We start from the raw sequence: 23,711 nt of genomic DNA, 5'->3' as shown, positions 1-23,711 counted from the left end.
TTGGGCAAGTCACTATGAAAGGCAATTCCTTCCCCAAAGAGTCTAAATAAATAAGATGGACAAAGGGGAGTACACAGAAAGCATTATCATCTTCCATTTACAGATGAAGACTAGAGAGATTATGTGTCACAGACGAAGTCTGGAGAAGAGCCAGGAATGGAACAGAGACTTATTAAGTCTTACTTCAGTGCCTTGCCCACAAGGCCATCCTTCTTGTGTTTGGTGAAAGCGTTCCACTCTTAAATATGGAGACTCATTTCACTTTTACTTGAGCTGATTGCGAGGCTCAAAAAGAGGAGCAGCTTTATTTCAGACAGCAAATGCTATTCCTGAGCTTCACTTGGTAGGGGTGGATATAGTTTCTCTGGGGCCACTACCCAAACTCCCTTCCCATGCCTAGTCTGGTTTCAGATTAGTAATTAATCTCCTTTTGTCTTTACAGCCTCACCAATTGCCGTTAGTGGAGTTGATTCTGCATACTTCCCCACTCACATGTGCTGTCAACAAACAATAGCCAATGCCACTGCTGAAAGCGAGCAGATAGAAATTTTCTTCAGAGAACTTGCTGAGGCTGAGAAGGACGTCTCTCAGAAACGTGAAATGGCAATTAATTGTATATTGTGTGGTAACTAGGTATATGGTTCAACAAACATAGCGCAGGCAGGGGGGTTACTATATTTGTAATTGCCATAGGATATTTTAAAAGCTAAAGGCAGGTTAATTCATATCAATCTAATGGGATAGTTCTCAGATCAGTGAACGTGTGGCATTTTTAGGAAGGGTTGAAGAGCTCATCCGTCTTTTGAACTAACTTCAGCCCTTAGATGCGCACAAATATGGAGTTTGCATAGAATTCAGAGCTGAAGCTAAGGCAATATGGTCTATATCCCAACATGTGTATCGTGTAATAAAGAAAGTGTTCAGTTATATAGATTAAATTTGTTCAGTGCTGATGAAAGATGCTTAATTGACAGCCTTGGAGACTGAAATCTTCTCTTTATCTAGGGAACAGGTAGTGCATGAGTAGTGATAGCGCAAACTTTCTTCATGTCAGTTTAACAATCCTGGACTGATCTTTTTCAGCAGTACTACTGCCTTACCGGTTATTCCCCATTTTGTAGTTGTGCATTTGCTTTTTTCTTCCTAAGTGTAGTACTTTGCACTTATCTATATTGAATTTTATCTTGTTGATTTCAGATCAATTCTCTAATTTTATAAGGTCATTTTGAAATTAAATCCTGTCCTCCAAAGTGCTTGCAACCTTCCCAGCTTGGTGTCATCCACTTCAGTGGTCTCATGAGTTATTTTTGCCACTTAAGTGACCCTGATTTTGTTGTTTAAGTAGTCTTTACCACTAGTGTTCCCTTTAGTGGTCTCTTGGTTGACTTTAGCCACTTAAATGGTTCCTGTTTTGCCATTTTAGTGTGGTGGCTTCTGCCATTTTAGTGCCCTTTGGGGTGACTTTTCCCACTTAGATGTTCCCAGTTCTACCCCTTTAGTGGTCTAAGAGGTGTTTTTTGCCACTCAGGGAGTCCCATTTTTTCCACATTAGTGGTCTTGGATGTGATTGCCATTTAATTGGACCTGAGAGGTGGTTTTGCCACTTTTGTTGTCTTACTAGTGCTATCTAGTGCTTACTAGTACCATAATAGTGCTATCTCTGAGGTGACTTCTCCTACTTAAGATATCCAGTTTTAGTTCTTGAATAGTCTCAGTTTTGCCACATTAGGAGATTTTTGCCACTTAAGAAGTCGGGCGGGGGGGGGGGGGAGGGGGACTTGCCACATAAACCATCCCATTAAAGAGCTCACTTAAGTATCTCAGTTTGGTTACTATTGTCACTTAAGTGGTTTCAATTCTCCTACTTAGTGGGGTGATTTTGGCGTTTAAGTGGCAAAACTGGGATAACTTCCTTGGGAAAAGTTACCCCTGCAACCAGTTAAACACCAAAATCACCCTACTAAAGCAAAACTGAAACCACTTAAATCACTCCTGAGCCCTCTTAAAGAGCAAAACTCACCCCAACCAAATGACAAAACAAAGGCCATCTACGTGAAGATTCTGAGATCACTTATGTGTCAAATCTAAGACCACTTAGTGAATACAGAATGATAGCAATGAGATATTAATTACATTTTTAAAAGTAGACACATTTTTAAAAAGGTCCTTTTGTTAAAAATTCTATATTTTATTTATAAGATATTAACTTTCCCTTCAGGAAGTTATCCCCTCTCTGTGTGTAAAACAAGCTTGTCTTTTTTAATAGCCTGGTCTTCAAATAGAGTGCAAAAAACCCTGAAGTGTTTCAAAATGGACTGTATGCCATAGAAAGGTGATGGTATAACAGTACCTAGGGTCCCATCAATGGTATAAACATACAGTAAGTCTGATTAAATGAAAGCTTGGAAATTTTGCATTAACTGTTTAGAGATGTGTCACGTACTGCTGTGGTAAAAGCTATTTACTCAGTTTGGTCAAGCCTAGCAGACTTTTTGATAAATAGATAAAATGAGATTAGCTGGGTTTTCACGTTCATTGCCAATGAAGATGTATTGCAACACAGCAGAGCAAATAGTAGCTCACATGAGCTAATGAAAAACTATTTAAAAAACCTATGCAAGTATATCTGTTTTCAGTGAAGACTCACGTGCAATTATTCCTTTAAACAGATTAGATACAAATGGACATCTTGCACTAACTTCTAGTCTATGCCTAATGTCACACAAACCTCCAACTCCTGCCTACATTTTTTAACAGAGCAGGAGCGAAGTTAATGATACTCAATAGCCAAGAATATTGGAGAATTTACACACTTTAAATGCCCGTGGATATGCCTGTCTGAAAATGTCTGTAAGCTCTGAGTTTCGCATAGGAAAAAAGTGTCATTATTTCCCCTCCCCCATTATTTAGCTGGCCTTAGCAATGAACTGTATAATGAACTCAATTGATGGTTATAAGCAAGCAGCATAAGTCACTTTTGTTGCCCGCAAAGGCTAGACAGTTGGGAGAACATGCTCTACTTTTACATGCCCCACTAGGATCATGAGTGTCTCTGGTTATTTTACCTTGACCCTTCAATGAAGCACTAAATTCTTCTTCAGAGGATTTAACCACAGGTGGCTTCTAGCATGGAACTTTTCTAGGCACCTTTGATGATGTCACTTGTAAGAGTTTTGAGACACTTGGCCTTGAGCTTGCAGTAGCCCATCCTCATGCATCACCTTCAAAGAGTGTACAGCTCCCTTAGCTGCATGAAAGAAGATTTCAAAAGCTTCCAGCCACATTCCTTCTATACTTCCTTGTCTGATTCCAATCCAATACTGAGGCAGGTTTGGTAGAAGAGATACACAATGATTTGGTCTTTCATTTAATTTTGGAGGAGGATTGAGGCTAAGACCATTTTGCTAAAAATCTAATCACTGTTTAGCAAGTTAAATGAGAAACATGAAGAGGAAAAGAACACTTAGCTGTTGGAGCTGGAGCAGAAGGTGAGAAAACAATCCCAGGTCCTTTTCAAAGATGGGACTAATCTGTGTTGGGTGACATAGTAACAGAACATGAAAACAAACAATTATGAAACATAAACAGAGGGTTTGGTGGCTACTTAGTTTTCTAGGCAATCTGAGTCTGGAAGATTTTTTGTTCTACTTTTTTGTTGACTGTACACCATGTCCACAGCTCTAATAACAGACACCCCCACTGTTTGTGTTCTTTCTCATATCAGTTTCTTTTCCCAATCCTCATGACTATTAGCAGTAATTTCAAAGAAAGGGAGTTGTTATGCTGCACTTGACCCTCAGTAGCCTTCCCTCTCGTTAGCTATTGTCATCAAGGACACTGAAGGTCATTTTAGGGTAACTGTACTTTGTATAGCTGAGAAGTGAAGTTACAGCTTTAAAAAGCTAGTAGGTAAAAAAAAAAACAGACTGTAAAATTATCCAGAATATTTGGTTTCAGCCCTATAACTGAACAGGACAGTCCTCCTTTATTTATTAGATGGAAGTGGAAAAGGATGCCAAGGGAAAGAGAAAAAAAGTCTTCTGGTTCAGTCAGTTACAGTGCAGGCAGTAGCTTAATTCCCTACATGTGAGATAAAAACTATTGCTATCTCCTTTCAAAAGAAGCAGACTTCTTTCTCTTTTTTTCACCAAAATAAAGAAATCTAGTCTTTGAGCCTTGTTTAGACAAAACTCCTATAGACTTTTGCCTGAATAAGAACAACACGACTTAGCCTCTTGATTATTATTATTATATTATTTTTTAAAGTTGACATAATAATTATCAATAAAGGGACAAACTTCAGAGTCTGATCAGTGGTGCATGTTTATGCCAGATTTACACAGATCAGAATGTGGCTCAGAGCAAACCTACATGGGAGGGGAAAGCATTAACCACATATAGTGCAAATCATCTTATTAAACCCAGCATGAGAAGGGCAGAATCAGGCCCACAATCTTATATGACATTCGGTATGTTTGAAATAAAATGCTGGAGGTTACTTTACTGATAGGAGTGCTAATAAGCTTTTAATTGTTCTAGTCCCGCCTTTCCAACATATTCAGTTTGAGAAGTGCTAAGGCACACCAAGGAACACGAACTACAGGACATATTTAAACCTAAATAATCACATTCTGTTTTCCATAGTAAATTCGGTCACTACAATTCAGGGGAAATTCCTGCAGCATGTGTGCTTTAACCTGCCACAGTTTGTGTTTGCACAGTTGAGCTTTGAGCACCAGGTTATAAAGCACACAAGAATTTTAGCCAAGGGATAGGGATAGCTTTGTGTTGGGACACTTAGAATTTGGGGAAAAACATAAAATAAAAACCCAACCAACCAAAAACCCAACAACAACAAGAAATGGTCAAAACAGAAGAATGAGTTTTCAAACCAAACAGACACAAGACTGTGGTTAATTAATAGCAATGACTATGCCATTCATTGCACTGTTCCCTTTGAGAGAAAATATATTCAGCTTCTATCAAACTATATATAGATATATATATATAGCTCCAGGGCTTACCATGCTTTTCAGACTAATATAGTTACCTTGTGTCTTTTTGGTGCTATTTACAAGTGGTCATAACTACAAAGGCATGTGCTACTTGTTTTTTTTTTTGTCATAGGTTGGTCAGTTATGGTCATAGAGAGAAGCGCAATCCAAGAAACAAGTGATATGAAGTACAGTGCAGCCAATTAGATGTAGGAAGAGTGGTAGGAACTTTAGGAAGTTAATATAAAGTTATATACAGTGTCCTGCAGGACCTCAGCAGCAACAGGCCTGGGAAAAGCTCAGGTTTTGTGATGGATTCTGTTAAATAGTTGCTATTTGTGAGTAAGTTTGTAGCTTGTTTAGTGGCAGGATTCTTTTTGGGTTTCCAGGGCATTGCACTGTCCATTAGGCCTGGTTACACAGTTCCATGCAAAGAGATCTGGGGCACATGCTTCATTTTCCAGATCACCACGGCAACAGGGGGGAGAAACATCAGAAAGCTCATTATCAGCACTGAAGCAAAGATCACCAAGATTATTGTCCATGGTGCCAAGACAGTGTCCACCATGATTTCCTCACTTTTAAGACCTGAATCTGTGAAGAGAAAACACACGTAAGTCTTTTTCTAAAAAGTCTGCTTGAAAATTACTTTGCACTCACTTTACTTAGAGTAAGGATATGACATGGAGAAAGAACAGTTTAGTTTGAATATCAAGAATAATTGTTGTCTGTAACAGCTTATTAATAAAGCTAGTACTTTTTATTCAGAGATGTTGCCCATTTTTGTAAAGTGCATTTAGCATCCCTGCTTTACAGATTGGGTTAACTACCACAGCAAATGGTCCATCTGAGACTGCAATTCGGAACGCTTGACTGCCAGCCTAGCACATGCTGCACTAGATCACACCTTTATAATCTTCTGGAGTTTATTTCAGATTAACAATGTTTATTGTTCTGCAAACAATCAAATACAGGACAATAAATAATTACAACAGCACTTTGAGGTAGACAAGTATTATTCAAGCCCACACAGTAAATCAGATCTAGATGTACAATAAAGAAATCCTGGATGTCAGTCCCCAGGACACAAGAGTCTTGTTTACACAGGGGAACATATGCAAACATTTCCCATGGGGCCAGCACCAGTTCAGCTTCATTGATCTTAACGAGCAGCCAGCTTCCATTGGTGTTAAGTACTGCATAGTTAGACCTGCTCTGAACAGCATTACCTGACATGGATGTCAGCGGCCTGTCTACACTGTGGTGTCCAATGTCACTAACACTAGTGGAGCCAAATCAGTGTGTGGCAATGTTTAGAGGCTATAGAAAGAGACACAACGTCAGGCTCTGCCTCTGACAATCAGGCCTAGTGGTTGGAGCGTGGGTCACAGCTAGGCGGAGGATTGGGCCTGAGTGAAGGGTGGATGCGGAATCGAGATCCAGAGTCCAGGTACAGGCCAGTGGTCAGAGTTCAAAGGCAAGCCACGTTGGTACCGAAGCCAGGGTCCAGTTACATGCCAAAGGTTGAAAACCAGATAGTCAGAGTCTGAGGGCGTGGGGTGGGTGGGTCAGGAGGCAGAGACAAGGCTGGAGCAGGTCAGTGACAAGGCTGGAGTGAAGCTAGTGCAGGGCAAGGGCAGGGCTCAGGCAAGGCTGAGGAGGAGGCTGGGAGTCACTGGAGTCTGGTGCACTGTGTGGCAGCAGGAGGATTCCTGGGCAGGTCGTGCTGTTGCTCAGCCTGAACTGCAGCTCTGCTGGGGCTGTGGAAATACTTGATCCTGGGGCCATCTGACCCAGGCTCTGCTCAATGACAGGCTGCCCCTGCATGCCTGGGGGCTGACTCACTGAAGGCCCAGATGAGTGCTGAGGCCAGGTTTACACTACAAACTTACATCTGTATAACTATATCTCTCTGGGGGTGAAAAATCCACACCCCTGAGTGACATAGTTACACTGACCTAGCCCCTGGAGTAGACAACGCTACTGCTTTGACTTAGCTAGCACTTCTCGTGGAGGTGAATTCACTACGCCAATGGGAGAAGCTCTCCTGTTGGCATAGTAGCATCTTCACATCAAAAGCTGCAGAGGCACTGCTGTAGCAATTTAGCATAGACCTGCCCTAACTCATCGCAGCAGCTGAGCAACCAGCCCTAGTTTGGCCGGGAGTTTGCTTCACATGGACAAGGTTCATTCAATATCCCATTCAGATTTGTCAGTGCTAGCCATGCACCTCTAGAAAACAGGTGGTTTCTCGGGACTAAACACTAGCTTAGAATAATTATTAGGTATATGTGTACCTGGGTCATGCTTAGAGGCCCACCCTTAGATAGGCTCCATTGTTCAAGGCATTTTACAAGCCTGTGGAGATAGACTGTAAGCTCTTTGGGGCAGGGACTAATGAGACAAGACAGCCAAAGGGTGGGAAGTATGGCACCATATGGCCATGGTGACACAGCTGGTTGCTAGCAGAGCAGGATGAGAACAGTAATCCTAAATGCAGACAGCAACTTTCATGGCAAAAAGGATTCCAACATACTTTACAACCTGAAATATGAAGTGAAATACAAACAGTCCCCAAGGATCACTTCGTCCACCAGTGAAATGCAGCTACCTCTGGGTGAAGCTGTCTAATACCATATAGCACCACCATGTAACAATCCTGGACAAGAGGCAAAGATACTTTTTCTGATTCAAAATAGAGTGGAAATGATGGAAAAAGGCAGAATTTATCCACAACACCAGACTTAATACTTCCTACTCTTTCAAGAAGATCCACGCGATCTTATGGGTCTGTAAGCAGGCAAGAACTCAGTGTAACAGCCTGTCAGAAAGACAGCAGCAACTCAGGCTGTGTATGGTTGCTCCAATTTCATTGTGGCACTTTGATTTACAACTGGTTTTGGCTCAGCAGAAAGGGTGCCATCTGTCAAGTGCTGTGGGTCAAGTCTGTCCTACACACTCTAGCTTATGATAGGGTCCCATCAAAATGGGATATAGCTGCTGGAATAATGAACTCTTTTCTGTTATTCAGGCCAAGCATCTCAGGATTTCAGTTGTTTTGAGATAATAGTAACCTTATTCAAAAAACCAGGAGAAAGCAACAAGAAACTGTGATGATCACTCAGGGTTTAAGGTTCTTGTCAGAACTCTGCTTTATTCTAGGGCCGTCAATTAATCGCAGTTAACTCATGCAATTAACTCAAAAAAATTAATCGTGATTAATCGCACTGTTAAACAATGGAATACCAATTGAAATGTATTAACTATTTTTGGATGTTTTTCTACATTTTCAAATATATCTATTTCAATTACAACACAGCATACAAAGTGTACAGTGCTCACTTTATATTATTTTTTATTACAGATATTTGCACTGTAAAAATGATAAACAAAAGAAATAGTATTTTTCAATTCACCTCATACAAGTACTGTAGTGCAATCTCTTTATCATGAAAATGCAACTTACAAATGGAGTTTTTTTTGTCACATTACTGCACTCAAAAACAAAACTATGTAAAACTTTAGAGCCTACAAGCCCACACAGTCCTACTTCTTGTTCAGCCAATTGCTAAGAGAAACAAGGTTTGTTTACATTTATGGGAACTAATGCCATCCACTTCTTAATTACAATGTCACCTGAACGTGAGAACAGGCGTTCGCCTGGCACTGTTGTAGTTGGTGTCGCAAGATATTTACGTGCTAAAGATTCATATGCCTCTTCATGCTTCAGCCATTGTTCCAGAGGACATGCTTCCATGCTGATGACGCTTGTTAAAAAAAAAAATGTGTTAATTAAACTTGTGACTGAACTCCTTGGGGAATAATTGTATGTCTCCTGCTCTGTTTTACCCACATTCTGCTATATATTTCATGTTATAGCAGTCTCGGATGATGACCCAGCACGTTGTTCATTTTAAGAAAACTTTCACTGCAAATTTGACAAAATGCAAAGAAGATACCAATGTGAAATTTCTAAACCTAGCTACAGCACTCGACCCAAGGTTTAAGAATCTGAAGTGCCTTCCAAAATCTGGAAGAGGGATGAGGTGTGGAGCTTTATTTCATATTTCATGCTTTCAGAAGTCTGAAAAGAGCAACACACTGATGCGGAAATTACAGACCCCAAACCAAAAAAGAAAACTAACCTTCTGCTGGTGGCATCTGACTCAGATGATGAAAATGAACATCTGTACTGCTTTGGATTGTTATGAAGTAGAACCCGTCATCAGCATGGACGTACGTCCACTGGAATGGTGGTTGAAGCATCAAGGGAATCTTTAGCATGAATCTTTAGCACATCTGGCATGGAAATATCTTGCAACATGAACTACAACAGTGCCACGAGAACGCCTGTTCTCACTTTCAGGTGACATTGTGACAAGAAGCAGGCAGCATTATCTCCTGCAAATGTGAATCTCCTTCCTTAGATATTTTTAAGGTCAGGCTGGGATGATTTAGTTGGGGATTGGTCCTGCTTTGAGCAGGGGGTTGGACTAGATGACCTCCTGAGGTCCCTTCCAACCCTGATATTCTATGATTCTATGATTCTAAACAAACTTGATCGTCTGAGCGATTGGCAGAATAAGAAGTAGGACTGAGTGACTTGTGGGCGCTAAAGTTTTACATTGTTTTATTTTTGAAGGCAGGTTTTTTTTGTACATAATTCTACATTTGTAAATTCAACTTTCATGATAAAGAGATTGCACAACAGTACTTGTATTAGGTGAATTGAAAAATACTATTTCTTTTGTTTTTTACAGTGCAAATATTTGCAATAAAAATAAATATAAAGTGAGCACTGTACACTTTGTATTCTGTGTTGTAACTGAAATCAATATATTTGAAAATGTAGAAAACATCCAACATTTGTAAAATAAATGGTATTCTATTATTGTTTAACTGCACGATTAATCACGATTAATTTTTAAAATCACTTGACAGCCCTACTTTATCCTGTATCCTTTTTAGATCCCAAGGTAGGGTGAAGAGCAACCGGGAAAGGAGACAGCTCTGATGCAGAGGGAGGGAGTGCTGGCTCTGTGCTCAGATCAGAGTGATAAATCAATGGTGTGACCTAAGGGAGACAGTATGAGGAAGTGAGCAGAGGACACATTATCTACATCCTATAATTAAGCATTTACACCCCAGGGCAGGTGAAGGAAGGTGAGCTACAGGAAGCCATGTTGATATTTATATGTGGTCTAGGTGGAGACTTGTTCCCTATAAAGGTACTGTATCCCCAGCTGAACTAGAAGCCCTCTCTTGGGAGGCAGGAGCTATAGTAATAGGAGAGACGTTACACAGCTGGCCAGGACCGAGACTTCTTTTTTAAAGGAAGAATCAGATCTGATTTGAGTGGCTGGAGGGATTCTGCTTGGGCCAGCTCACATTAGTGGGCAATAGGTTGTGAGCCGCCATGCTGCTCACCAGCCACAGTGCTGAGGTGTGAAGCAGCACCTCCCAAAGTGCCTTCCAAGGGAGACATCCTGCCGGGAGGGAGGGAGGGATTTTGTGTGTGTGTGTGTGTGTGTGTGTGTGAGAGAGAGAGAGAGAGAAGCGGTGTTTCCCCCACCTGAGCCTGAAGAGGTGAAGGTGGCTCAGAAGAGGCCAATTAAGATTATCAACCACACTCTGGGGAGAGTCAGGCTTGACTGATAAGCATTAATTGGAGATGAAGCGCTGCTAGCCAAGAGCAGGCTGGGCTTGTATACAGCCAGGAATTTGAGAGCAGAAGGAAATGAGTCTGGAGTTCTTCTCCGGGTACAGGGAGGTGGGTTGGTAGGCAGAAACTTGAGGGAGTAAGAGCCCTGTGATCCTAGCCCTGTGAGAAGGGTTTACCCAGAGATGTTGTGGGGAAGAAATCCTGTGGAAGGCAGAGTAGGAAGAAGCCCAGGGAAAGAGCAGTGAGGGTTGAGAATCTGTAGATTTTGGCTGCTGTTTATTGGATCCCTGGGCTGGAAATGTGGGCAGGCCTGGGTTCCCCTATCAGTCACTGGGTGAGTGGTCTGGACTTAGAATTGGTATGGAGGACTATCTGAGATGGTGTCAGACAGTTTGTCTGGAGAAGCTTTGATACCCTGGAAGGGGAAAACTATAGGGTGACCTGTCTGAGTCTTGCAGAGAGACAGAGAGAGGCTATGGGACAAGCAAATGACAGAAGGGGATGCCAGAATGGATGAGACCTGATCTTCAGACCCTGCTACGAGAAAGTGTCCCAGTGGTAAGTGAACCATGTTAGTGTGTGTGTGAGATCACATCTCTTGGGCATAGACTGGTAAGACCTGTATTTCAACCCAATAGCCTGGCTAAGCATAAACTGCAAACCCTAAGCCCTCCACCCCCAACCATTCAAGAAGGCCTAGGTTGCTGCCAGTTACCCCTGCAAGTGCATTAATGATATCCATTGTAATATAGCACACTGCCACCCTCACATGAACAGCTTACGGGATGGGGAAAGCTCTAGGAGAAGCAGTATAGTTTGGTGTTTTAAACAAATCTGTTCTCTACTCCTGTAAAGTTGAGGGTGATATGTGTCAGCACTACAGTACTTTTTTATATGTTTATCATAAAACTACAGGCTGATAGTTTACAGGGCAGGGCAGGCTCTGAAGATGAAATCAAAGCTTCAGAACCTTAAAGTTATGCCACATCATATTATTATCACATCATACTATTATCTCTCACAAGCTAAGCTGGGTCAGAAGTAGGAGAAGTAAAACAATGTTTTATGGAAGCATTCCTCCAGGAATTGCAATCTACTGGTCAGACACTTTCAGGAGGCCGTACTTTCTTTTACTGAAGGTATGAGTACCTGCTCTTCCCAGCAATGTTAATTTCTAAAGTTCCCTTCTTGGGTTGTTTTAATAAATTCCAGATGAATGAAGTCTCAATCCTTGAGCTACCCTTTTCCACCTGCCACTTATGTTTATATGACTTTAGGTAATGCACAAATCATGCAGATCCACTGAGCCAAAACCTCTCTATAACAGGAGAGCATAGAGGGCTGCTTCTGTTAACCCAGCCGTAAAGCTGCTGTGGTAGCCACAAAGTAGCAGTGCTGATTTTCCACACCATACCAGAAGGTTTGTGGGGACAAGACACAACTCACCACAGTCCTGTACAAATCCCACTCACTTAGACTTTGCACAGGGGGATGAGAATTTGTTCCATCACGTACAAAATGCAAAAACTTCATACATACTGAATACTGACTCGCAAATATGTGATAGTAGAAAATACATGAATTTTCATTGTAACTATATCCTAGAATTCAAAGAGAGACCAATAATGAGAACACGGGTTTTGTAGCTAGTGTGTTAGCTACAAAACATTCCTCACAGTCACTTCTTTCATGAATCCAACCACTGAATTTTGTCTGGACTCTCTCATAAACAGAATTGCTTGGTAGAGTTACTTTATATTATTGCTATTTATTAGAATGGGTCTGGACACTTTTTCCCCTGTGAAAAATGTAGATGAAAAACATTTTTTCCCCATCTTTATTTACCTTTTTCTTAATTTTGTGGGGGTTTGTCCAAAAACTCAAACCCTATTTTTTGTTCAGTTTTTGGCATTTCCTTCCTTTTTGATGAAACCCCCAAACTTCTTGATGAAAATGTATTTTTTTCAAGCAAACTTCCATTTTATCCAAAAGCCATTTCCACTGAAATTCTCTTGATACAGTTTTGATGGGCTCTATTTATATAAAAAGAAAAGGAGTACTTGTGGCATCTTAGAGACTAACAAATTTATTTGAGCATAAGCTTTCGTGAGCTACAGCTCACTTCATCGGATGCGTTCAGTGGAAAAAATGAATGCATCCGATGAAGTGAGCTGTAGCTCACGAAAGCTTATGCTCAAATAAATTTGTTAGTCTCTAAGATGCCACAAGTACTCCTTTTCTTTTTGCGAATACAGACTAACACGGCTGCTACTCTGTGTCACTATATAAATAGACAGATTTCAATTGTGCAGGTCACTTTATGGACAAGAAAGGGAATAAGATCTCTGCCCCGGAGATCTTATAATTAAAGGACCGAGTCCTGCAGTGATCAATGCATGTATTCCATGATCTGCCCTCACTGTACAGGTTGCAGGATCAGGGCCTAAATAAACAACATACAGACAAAAGGTGAGGGATATGGTGCAGCAGAAAGCAAATGAGTGAGATGTAGTGTCTAGCATGTGTCCTAATGCTGCTTTATTTTTATTTATATTAAGAGTGGATTAGCGTATATAGTCCTCCTTGAAGGAGGAGGTCTTTTGAGGAGAAACTTGAAGACAGGTGGACAGAGTCCCTTGAAGGGGCCTGCACTGGAAAAAGTGTGTAGCTGAGTGGTAAGTCAGGCATCTCAGGTGGTGCAAATGGCAATAAAGGAGCAAGATTGGAGCAGAGGGGTAGGCAGGAGTTAAACTGTGCAGGACCTTGAAGGCTTGGGCAAAGGATCTGTAATAAGGATCTTATCCTGTGACCCATGGATGAAGAAGGTATCTGGCACACCTGACTTGCTAATGAATGCTAGCAGGATTTTGCTGGTGACATTTTTTTAGGAACATTGGGATTTATCATCAAGCAGATTCCAAATGGAACTTCATTTTGGCATTAGGCAAAAGGAAACAGAACCTGTTAATTGACGACCAAATCCTGAACCCTGCTTCCAATCCAAGAATTTTTCATGGGTTTTGGGGAGATGGAGTTTCCCTTTCATTCTGGGCAATTGGAGTGCCAGTGCACCCACTCTGCTCCCCTTATGCAGGGAGTTTTGAACTTCAAGTCCATAAACCCCAATCTTGTATCCCCCTCCTCTGGTCTAGGTAAGGCTGTTTAGAGAACTGCTCCCTAGCACATAGCAAAGCTGCTCCCTTCCCCTTCAGCCACATAAGTGTAACTTGATGAATTAATTTCACTTGTAGTAAATTGTGCAATGCTGTACAGGGAAGGAAGAAATTCTGTCCAGATGCCTGGCAGATCAGATTACACCCTGAAGCATGAATATGATGATTACCCTTATTGTTATCTTAGCTGCATGTTTGTAGTTAAATAGCCTGACTGGTTGCATTCCAACAAGGATATTTCCCCTCTCAGTATAGCTAGCTGCATTGTATCCTGTGCCACCAATTGTATAAAATACACATCTCATAAAAAGTTTACTGGCTTGTAGGTTTTGATTCTCCCCTTTTACCTCCTCTTCCTCCTTTTCTTCACACAATCATCTTTCTCCACTTTAGCTTCTCTGACTAATGCTGCACTGACTCTTCATGGAGCCAGAACAGCAGGAGTACAGTGTGCTCTATCCAGGAGCTGGTTAATTTTGGCCTTGTGGCCTCTGCACACCTCTGTATCAGACTATCCTCCCCCGCCTTCATTTTGCTAACCTATTTTGTCTCTTCTTCTAATAGTGCTTTCTTCACTCGGTTCTTGCCTTCAGTTTTCCTTCAGGTTTTGTCTTAACCTTTGATTTATTTTCTCTTGCTTCCCTTTCCCTCCTTTACCTGGACACTTGCTTTTCCTCCACTGTTTTCTGTTCCCATTTGTGTTTCCATTTTTTCTCTCCCCTCTCCCCCCAAACCCCTACATGCAGGCAGACAATTCTCAACTGCATCACTCTTTTCCACCAGAAGTTTATTTTCCCATTTAATGCTCTATAGCTTCCCTCAGCTGCTAATTCGGAGAGGAAAGGAAAAGCCAGTGTAACAGTGCATAGCAGTTTCTGCTCACACAGTGGAAACAAAGAACAGCACTGACTCTTTTTTCTTTTAAATTTTGGCTGGGATGAAATGAGCACATTAAAAATTCATCCCAGTAATTACCTACTTCAAATGACCTATGCAACACAGAGCAGAAAAAGGCGGCGTGTAAGACATTTGGAGGGGGGATGTGAGCATTAATGGTGCTGTGTAGCTCAGTTAACTCTCGCCCTTTTATCCCAATTTACCTTTATATTCATTTCAAAATTAGATTTTAACCAACCATTTCAATAGTGTCTTATAAGTGGGCTAAATTCATAAGGCACTCATACTATGATGATGGGAGGGGCAAATGGAAACATTTTTACTAACTCCTGTCAGTTCTAAAAAACATCCGGGTTCATTGTAACTAACTTCTGTATCTGGTGCAGTTGGCAATGTGATTCCCCTCCCCCCCCACCTCCCACCCCGTTGACAATGTCAATTTGAACAGGCTTCATTGTGACATAGTCAGCATTTGGATATTTTATCCACTGCCTCTGAAATGGGCCTACAACTACTTTCAATTCCATTTTTCTATCATGAATAGCTTTGTGTTGATGTGAAGGGACCTTGCATGCAGACTATTGTAGAAATAGGTTTAAAACACCTCCTCAAATAAGCAACCATCCTGCATATTTCCCAACCTGCCAAGCCTCAAATGTAGGACACAAGGCATTAGATGCCAGTCACAACAAAAATATTCATACTGGGAATGTAAAATATGATGGAATTTTTCCTTTCAAATAAGTCTGTCCATAACCACCTCTTCATTTCTGAGGTAAATTACTGTCAATGGAAGTAAGGGTACACCAAACTGGTGTGGAACATAAGTGATTTGGGGATGTTAATGAGTAACTTTCCTTGGAAGGAGGGACACTCATGAGAGATGCATCCTGGAGATCTGCTGACCAGCATGGGTGGAGTAGCAGAGCATCTAGCAAGGACAGCTGATGACTCTTCAATAGCAGCAGGCAACAAAGCATGCCTTGAGGGTGGTGTTTTAGGAGAAATAGAGAGAGCTAAACTTGATCAGAGAGCTAAACTTAAACTTGATCTGAGAGGTGGCTCCTACACTTTTGCCATTTTACTTCAGACTTGCTTGAAGTTAGCCACACTTTCTACCTTGTCTTTGGACTATAGCTGGTGGAAGCTGTATTTGTATTTGAACGTTAAAGGGGCAGTAGATTCAGGAGCTTCCTTTATTTTATTTATTTATTCATTTATTTAGAACAAGGTACCTCATGGAAGGGTTTATATTGCCACCAGACAAACAAAACCCTTTCCTTGGCCAACCACAATTTCAAACTTGTGTGTCCCCGTCCTTAGCAAATAGGCCTCTTATTGTCGTCATTGTCCAAATTAAACTATACATCTCATTGACTGCATATGACTAATAGTCTAAATCAGAACTTGAAAGAACAGGCTGCCTTGAAAAGATGGTGAACTGCTTCCATTCTTTCAAACAGCTAAGACTTCCTTTACGGCTCATAATTATAACGTAGTCTTTAAGATCATTGCTGAGGGCTGCAGAAACACAAAATACTGATGAAAGGCCTTGTTTTACAGTATAGTTGCAGTCTAGTACTTGTCTACAATGAATTTACGGAGTTCATGGGAATATGGGAATATGTCTGGGCCAGGTGGTCTGAAGACTTAGTCTTTGTTGACAGGTGTGAAACAGAGGAGATTCTGGTGCCCTTAATCATCATCACTGAAGGCACTCCTGATAGCAATATAGGGGGTTGGGGGGAGAGGAAGAGGAGACAAGTTCCTAGTCACCTTTACCCTTCAAGGAACCATCTTGGTATCTTCTCACCAGCACCCAATTTTTATGGGTATTTTTTCTTTTAAAAACCAAACCAAACCATTGTTTGGTCTTCACATATGGGAACAGTTTTTCCAAAATGTAGAAATGTTTACCCTCAACACCACACCCAAAAATATCATTGTCCTGAAATGAAATGCTTGCTTTATTTTTTTTAATACAAATATTTATGTAGCTGGCAAAAGCCAGTTTTCTTAAAAGGCCCTTTTCTGACCAGTTCCAAGTTGTGTGTAAAGGTTGTTGAAATAGCAGTAAGCAAGATGAAAGCTGGTTTACAATCAGAAAAATACACTAATATTTAAATGACTTTCTTCTAAAAAGGTAAAGGTTTCATAGGCCTAGGGAAAGTGAAATGGTGAGTGAGAGTAAAAGGCATGTGGGTAGAGAAGGTAACTAGTCTCTTGTTTTCAATTCTCAGATACATCTTAAAATGGCTTTCACAAAGGGGGCAGTGACTTATAACCTAGTCCCCTACTCTTTGAACTGATCATAAGAACAAAGCTAAGTGCTTCAAAATTCTGTCCTCCTTTAGATTTCATAAAAGTTAGCTAACTTTTATGAAGAGTGCTGAAAGACTACAAATCTTACACTATTGACTACTCTCTGGAAATGTACAAAGCAAGTTCAACAAGGGATTCTTCTTGGGGAAGGCTGTCAAGAACTTGACACAATGACCAAATGCAATAATGGCTCCAAAATCCATGGAGGCGTATGATCTGAAGTATTTGTAACAGCAAATATAACTGAGTCTGTGCTCCCATTTCTACCGGGAGATCTTCCTTAGCAACTAGTGTCTAAGGCCACTCATATAGCACCTAGGAGCTAACAGTCAGTCAGCTGGAAACGTACAGGACATGTGGACAAACATATGGTTGCTTTTTTGAAATGGCTTCAGTGTAATTGTGTTACTCTTGAATAACTCCTGGAGAAATATCATCCCTTAAATGACAGGTACAGACCACAAGACATTGCAACAATAGAAAAAAAATCCCTGCCAGTGAATTAGCTTGATGCTTTGTGTTTCACTGAGCAAGAACAAACTGCTAAAGGTTTGGAAAGCAAATATGGACTTACCTTAGCTTTGAAGCTTGTGTATGGGTTTTTAGCAGTGAGTATTAATGAGGTACCCAAGAAACTAGCAGGCACTTGATTAGTGAAGTATGTCCAAGTTGCTGACTGTAATATTTAACTCCTTGTCTTGGAATGGCCTCTGACATTCAAGTCTCAACATTATCATGGTAGTGCCTGAAGGGCAACTGAGAACAGCACTCCATTGAGCTAGGTACTATACAAACACAGTAAGGAACAGTCCCTGCCCTGAAGAACTTATAACTACTAGTTTCTTGACTATTGTCACCATTGTACTGACAGCCAAGAGGATTTTTGGATAGTTTAGCTGCATTTTCTGGAAGATTTTTTTGTTTCATGAACAAAAATACAATATTCGTTGGACCTGACTGGAAGAGCCTGTTTGAGCGGCTCTGCTGCTTTGCTGCCCTCTCTGAAGCATGTAGCAAGGGGTTGTTATCTTGCTTCTATCATTTCAAAGAGCACAGTCTGTTTGCAACAGAATTCTTTTTGCAGAGTGTCATTTACCTTTATAGGGAAGGACTTCTCATAGGTTATAGAAACTCAATGCAGTTTGCTCCCTGGGCAGCTTCCCTGCTCCTGCTCACTTGGGGCATGGGAAGCCTGGGACTCCACAGGTGGCCAGTGAGTTCCCGACCCACCTTCCCCAGGGCGGGCTCTCATTGAAGGCATCAGGAGGCAGGGACAGAGAGATGGGTCAGTGCTTCCCCTGCCTGGGGCCGTGCTTGCTATTTACAGTTGCTGGAGCTACCACAGCAGCTCAATGGCTCTGGGCTGCTGCAGGGCTTGGCAGATCCCAGTAGCGTGCAGGGTTCCTGCTTCATGACACAAGAATAGGAGCAAAGTCCAGGTGTGCTGAATGGGGAGCTCTACTTCCTACTGCCTGGCCCCAGTGTGGGGGGGCCAGGCCCCACCACAGGGATCCCACCTAAGTTCCCGTAGGGTGCGTGCAACCTGCTGGGATCACCCATTCTCATTAGCATTGAGAGCTCCGTGAGTGATGTGTGGAGAGCCTGAGTGCAGGAGAATCCTTCCTTGTTGCCACCTACAGAAAGGGGTTTGCTGCTTTTCAACACATATAGAAGGGGCCCAAGTCTACAAACTCCACTGAGGCTAGCCCAGTTGACTTCAGTGGTACTTCTCCCACTATACTTATCAGTAAGGGACTGCAGAATCAGTCCCCAGGGCTGGAAATATTTTCTGTAAACGAATGTTTGCTCTCAGATTAATTGATAGCAATGAGCTCTATCAGCTGTGAGTGGGAGCTTGCAGGCAGAGCAGCCTGGCTGGTGAGGGACAATTTAATGAGGCTACCTGCTCAGATGTTCCCATGCTGCAGTAAACATACTAATTTCTACACAATCAGCAGACAGTTGAAGCAAACACATATTGCACAAGAGTACCATGAAATAAATAAATACATCAATGCATAGAAAACAATTGCTAAGTTAAAATCCATAAAATCACCTCTCCCCTGGCAGCGCAGCTCAGTGGTGACTTGACTGGCTCGGCTCTGCCAGCTGCTGCACAGGGAGTGGGCCTGGTGTACCATGTGACTAAATGGAGCTGGCTCTGAGTCAGCAAGAAACCCACATGTGGGAGTTGGGTGGCTAACCCCCGCACTTTCCCGGCCCCTCCTCCGGCTGGAGCCTGCGTGGTTGCCAGACGTGGCTTCCAAGGCAACCTCTACCCCGGATGGGGGCTCCTGCGCATTAGCCACCTGTGGCCCTGGTTAAATCCCTTTACCCTGCCCCCCATGCAATATAGAAGTCAAACTACACCCATGATTTTTCCCCAAAAAACTTTACAAGATTTAAAAAGATCCTGAGTTTTCTTCACTGCCCTGATGGGTTAAGTGTAGTGCTGACAGCACAGTAGATCCAATATATATTTTATTCAGTTGTGACTTTTGAATTAAGACTATTGGCCTAGGCTGTTCCCTCTTTAGGGAGCTCTCCCTCATTTTGTGTGGAAGAGTGGAATTTCACCTCTCCAGCAGCACCATAACCATCAAGTAGAAGCCCATCTGATGTGGCTTCAATTGAGCTTTTGTAAAGGAGAGTAGCCGCCATCTCAGCAGCACCATCCCTTGCTCATTTCCTAGAAGTTAGTGAATCTGAGAACTTAATGAAATGTAGCCAGTTCAGGTAGAAGCTAGCTGCAAGACAAACAATCAGCAAAGTAAGAAAGAGAGAAAAACTTTAATCCAAGACACTGAAGCAACTTCCGATTCCTTCAAAAAACAAAACTCACTGGGGTTGTTAAGGTGCACAAAAAGCAAATGACACAATCCTGGAATTCAGGCAGAAGAGACCGCAGTCTTTCATGCCTCAGAAAACTGAACACCTATATTTTATATATCAGCATAGTCTCAGTATTGCAAACCTGGTGCTTAGACCACTAGGCCATCCCTTTACGGAAACAGTATCAGTTAAGTAAGTTAGATTGTTGATTTACCGTATTAGAGTATTTAATAAAAATGATACATACTAGTTTCAAAATAAAGCATGCAATATTAGTAGTGGGGAAAGTAATAAATTAAGGCCTCCACGTCAAGGTGGATGTGACATTTTCTGAACCCTAAACAATCAGGAGGGTAGAGATGTTTTAACACTTAACTTAGGATGGGTTTTGCTGGTGAATGTTCTCCAATGATCAAAATTCCCTAGCTACTTTTTTTTTTTCATGTAAGTCTGAGTTTCCGTATGCATATGGGCTTGTTCTGTACTATGCTGCTCCTGCTCTGACATCAGCTGGAGAACAGGGAAATTTTTAAGTCTCTTATATCAAGGATATACAAATCCTTTCGTGTGTGGCGACAGGTGCTCTAAAACAGGTTATGGGAAAATAATGTAAAATGGATTAAAAATAGCAGTTGTGTACTGATTCTGCTTCATATAATTCAGTCTCCATTAACTTACTATGACTTAATGGTCTAAATGATATTCCATTATATGCCCATTTTGTTACTATTTGCCAAACCCATATTTTCATAGTTACAACAATCGAATGGATTTATATTGTTCCTCTAAAGAAAGTAATTGCTCCTAAAGAGCCTACGCTCTTGCCACTATGCAAGTCCACTGAGGCATATACCAGTGAGAAGTTGGGTTCCTGGGCCCTCTCTGTAACAGTAAGACACAATAACTAGAGCCAGTCAAAACAGGGAAACAATTTTGTGAAATGTTTTGAAATTTTTAGTTTGTTTTGCAGGGTTCTTCAGTGAGGAAAATGAATGTGCCATTAAACAAGTTAAAATGATTTTGATTAAACTTTCTGAAAAAATTGGCAAGCGTATCAGTCAAAAGCTTCGTAGAAAACGTTGGAGAGCCAGAAAATGTTGATGATCTGAAATTTTATGTGACAAGTTTTCATTTTTAAAATAGGCCACTTTCCAACAAAAAAATGTTCAACTCCTGAGTTAAGTCCTACATATATTTTTTTCAAAAGCACTGGAGTGACTTTCAATGAGATTGTGTCCTAAATGCCTGTCCATTTTTTTTAATGGAAATTATGCTCTTCAGCAACCAACCTCCCCCTCCCCCCCGCAACAAACCGCCTTATCCTGAAAACACTAACTACTGGGCACAGTGCTTACTGCTATGAGAAGTCCCATTATTTTAAAGTCATGTTTACTATTTACAATAATAAGCCCTAAATCTGGTAGTAAAAGAGCTGGGTGAGAAACTGTTTCCCCACTCTGCAAAAATGTGAGACTTCAAAAAATTTCCCATTGGGGGTGAAACAAACCTTTGGATACCTTTTCATGGAAAATCAGCAAGTCACTCCAGAATAGCCAGTAGCCCAGAGGTTAGGCACATGTGGGAGAGATTTCTGACTCTTCAGCATTTCACGTGAGTGTTCTCTCTTTGTCTCTCCAGAAATAGCATCCTGGACATAAGAAACCATTCCCAACAAAAGTGTAATAAAAAATGCCCCCTTCCCATGAAAAGTTTTGGTTTCAACAGATTGGCATTTTCCATTGCAAAATTATTGTTGAAAAAATTCCCATCCAGCAATGGTATTAAGTGTAGGATCAAGCTCTTAGTTCATAAATATTTCAATCGATTTCTGGAATTCCTTTTGAACATATTATACTGTTGCAATTTCATTTTATTCTTTTAAAGGGAAATGACTTCATTGTTGAGCCACAGTATTCAATAATAAAGCTGGTAGTCTCGCAGTGTAAATTAATGTAAATTTAGCTTGAGGGGGTTCTATAAACAATATGAAGTTTTGGTGTTGACATATATTTTGATAAAATGAAAATAAGGAGTAGGAAAGAAAAACACTAAATGAGAATACATTATGAAACAATATTTACACAGTATATTTGATCATTTTTTATCTCAGACTATTAATAAAAGACCATTTCTGACTACTAGGACTTCACTGACAAATGTCTTTTTTTCCCGTTACTTGTGATATGATTCAGTCAGTTGTCTAAAGTAAACAGCAGCACTGTTAGTTGAAATAGACCCATGATTTTCCTCTTACTATTTAAAATTTGTGAACCCAAATTTCAAAGAGAGTTTGGGGGTCTCTTTGTAGAATATGAAAAATTATAATTTTCTTAATATTTGACCCAGGTATGTTTTGTGTGTATTTTGGAATTTGTGGCATATGTCTGTTATCCACCTGTCTCCTGTACTTATTGTAATTAGGGGCTATATACTGTATACAGGACAGTAACTCCTCCTATGATAGAATGTCTATAATTAGTCTTTCATACCTTTGAGAATACCTAAAATGGAAGCAACAAAACCCAGTAGCAGTAGTGTAAATCAATCTAGAACTGACATCAGCAATATGAAACTATGCCAGTCTACACTGGCTGAGAATCTAGTATCTTTGTACATTACAGGAGCTTTGTTTCAAATAATAAAGGACTGTCGAGGGCAACATATTTGCAGACATAACTCCACACCCATTTAGTTATCATAGACTACATTGGGTTAACAGTGAGATTATTAAATTGAATGACAAAATCGGCAATTTAAAATGATCAAAAAAGAAATTAGAAACACCAGTATTAACTGTTACCATATTTGTCACTTATTTTTGCAACCTGGCCTAATAAACTAATTTTCTGGATTGAATTGTTCAGGCACTGTTTCTTCTATTCTTATAGGCAACTAAGAAAGCATGACGTATGGTATCATTAGCAATTCTGTTCTTTCCTGTCTAATCTTACCTTCTTATTAAAGTCTTAGATGTATCTTTCAAATCTCACTGATACCATCAAGTTGCTTTGTGTGGGATTCCATTCCTGGTTGTCAGCCTGAAATAGAGTAAGTAAGTTTTTCTTAAAAGTTGCTCAGCATATCGGACAAAGTCAGCTAGCTGGGAGTATAATTAGCCTGTGAGACAGAAGGGATCAAGTAAGGCTGACATTAAAGTACACACGGCTGATTAGTTATACTGTAGGTGCCTCTATAACCTCCCACTTTGTTGTTGTTCTTAAAGTGACATGATCCTTTTAAAGAAATGTTCAAGTAGGGCTTAATCTGTCTTCACCACAAGCGCCTCTGATGATTTGTCCTGAAACACGGTGAAAGGATAGGCCGTGGGTTTGCACACTGTCAAAAGCTTTATTTTAAGAGTCACTTGTTGGTTATTAATGAAGGCCTTCTTGGCAGGAAAATGGCTTGTGCTTTTTTTTAAATAGATCATCAACATCATCACTTACTAGTGGGGTAACCAGATAGCAAATGTGAAAAATAGGAACAGGGTGTCGGGGGTAATCGGCGGTTATATAAGAAAAAGCCCCAAATATTGGGACTGTTCCTATAAAATTGGGACATCTGGTCACCCTATTTACTAGTCACACACAGCTATGTATTTATTAATTTTTTCTTGATTTGCCCCATTAGGGCCTGATGCAGTCCCACTGAAGTCAATGGGACTCTTTCCATAGACAGCACTAGACTCTGCATCTGGTCCTTAATGTTGCCGATTTCCAGCTGCAATTCCCATATCTTGTCAAATATATTAACTGGTGAGGGTCAATTTCTTGTTTGTTTCATGGAAAATTTCAAACCAAATGATCATTTGCTTAAAAGTATGTTTACCTG

General features: G+C 40.9%; 1 long non-coding RNA gene across 1 annotated transcript in view; it reads right to left on the bottom strand.

The window, feature by feature from the left end:
* The window catches only part of LOC141991608 (uncharacterized), a 49,717-nt gene extending 26,799 nt beyond the window's left edge, over positions 1-22,918 (bottom strand). Inside the window, exons 1-2 of the long non-coding RNA XR_012640399.1 lie at positions 22,832-22,918; positions 5,524-5,588 (exon numbers count right to left, since the gene is read on the bottom strand). This is a non-coding gene — a long non-coding RNA (uncharacterized LOC141991608). The remainder of the gene's footprint in view (positions 1-5,523; positions 5,589-22,831) is intronic.
* Between the last annotated feature and the right edge of the window lie 793 nt (positions 22,919-23,711).

This window comes from Natator depressus, chromosome 7 (genome assembly GCF_965152275.1).
Source record: "Natator depressus isolate rNatDep1 chromosome 7, rNatDep2.hap1, whole genome shotgun sequence".
Classification (NCBI taxonomy): domain Eukaryota; kingdom Metazoa; phylum Chordata; order Testudines; family Cheloniidae; genus Natator; species Natator depressus.
The sequence above is the reverse complement of the archived record's forward strand: the minus strand, read 5'-3'. Positions and strand labels throughout refer to the sequence as shown.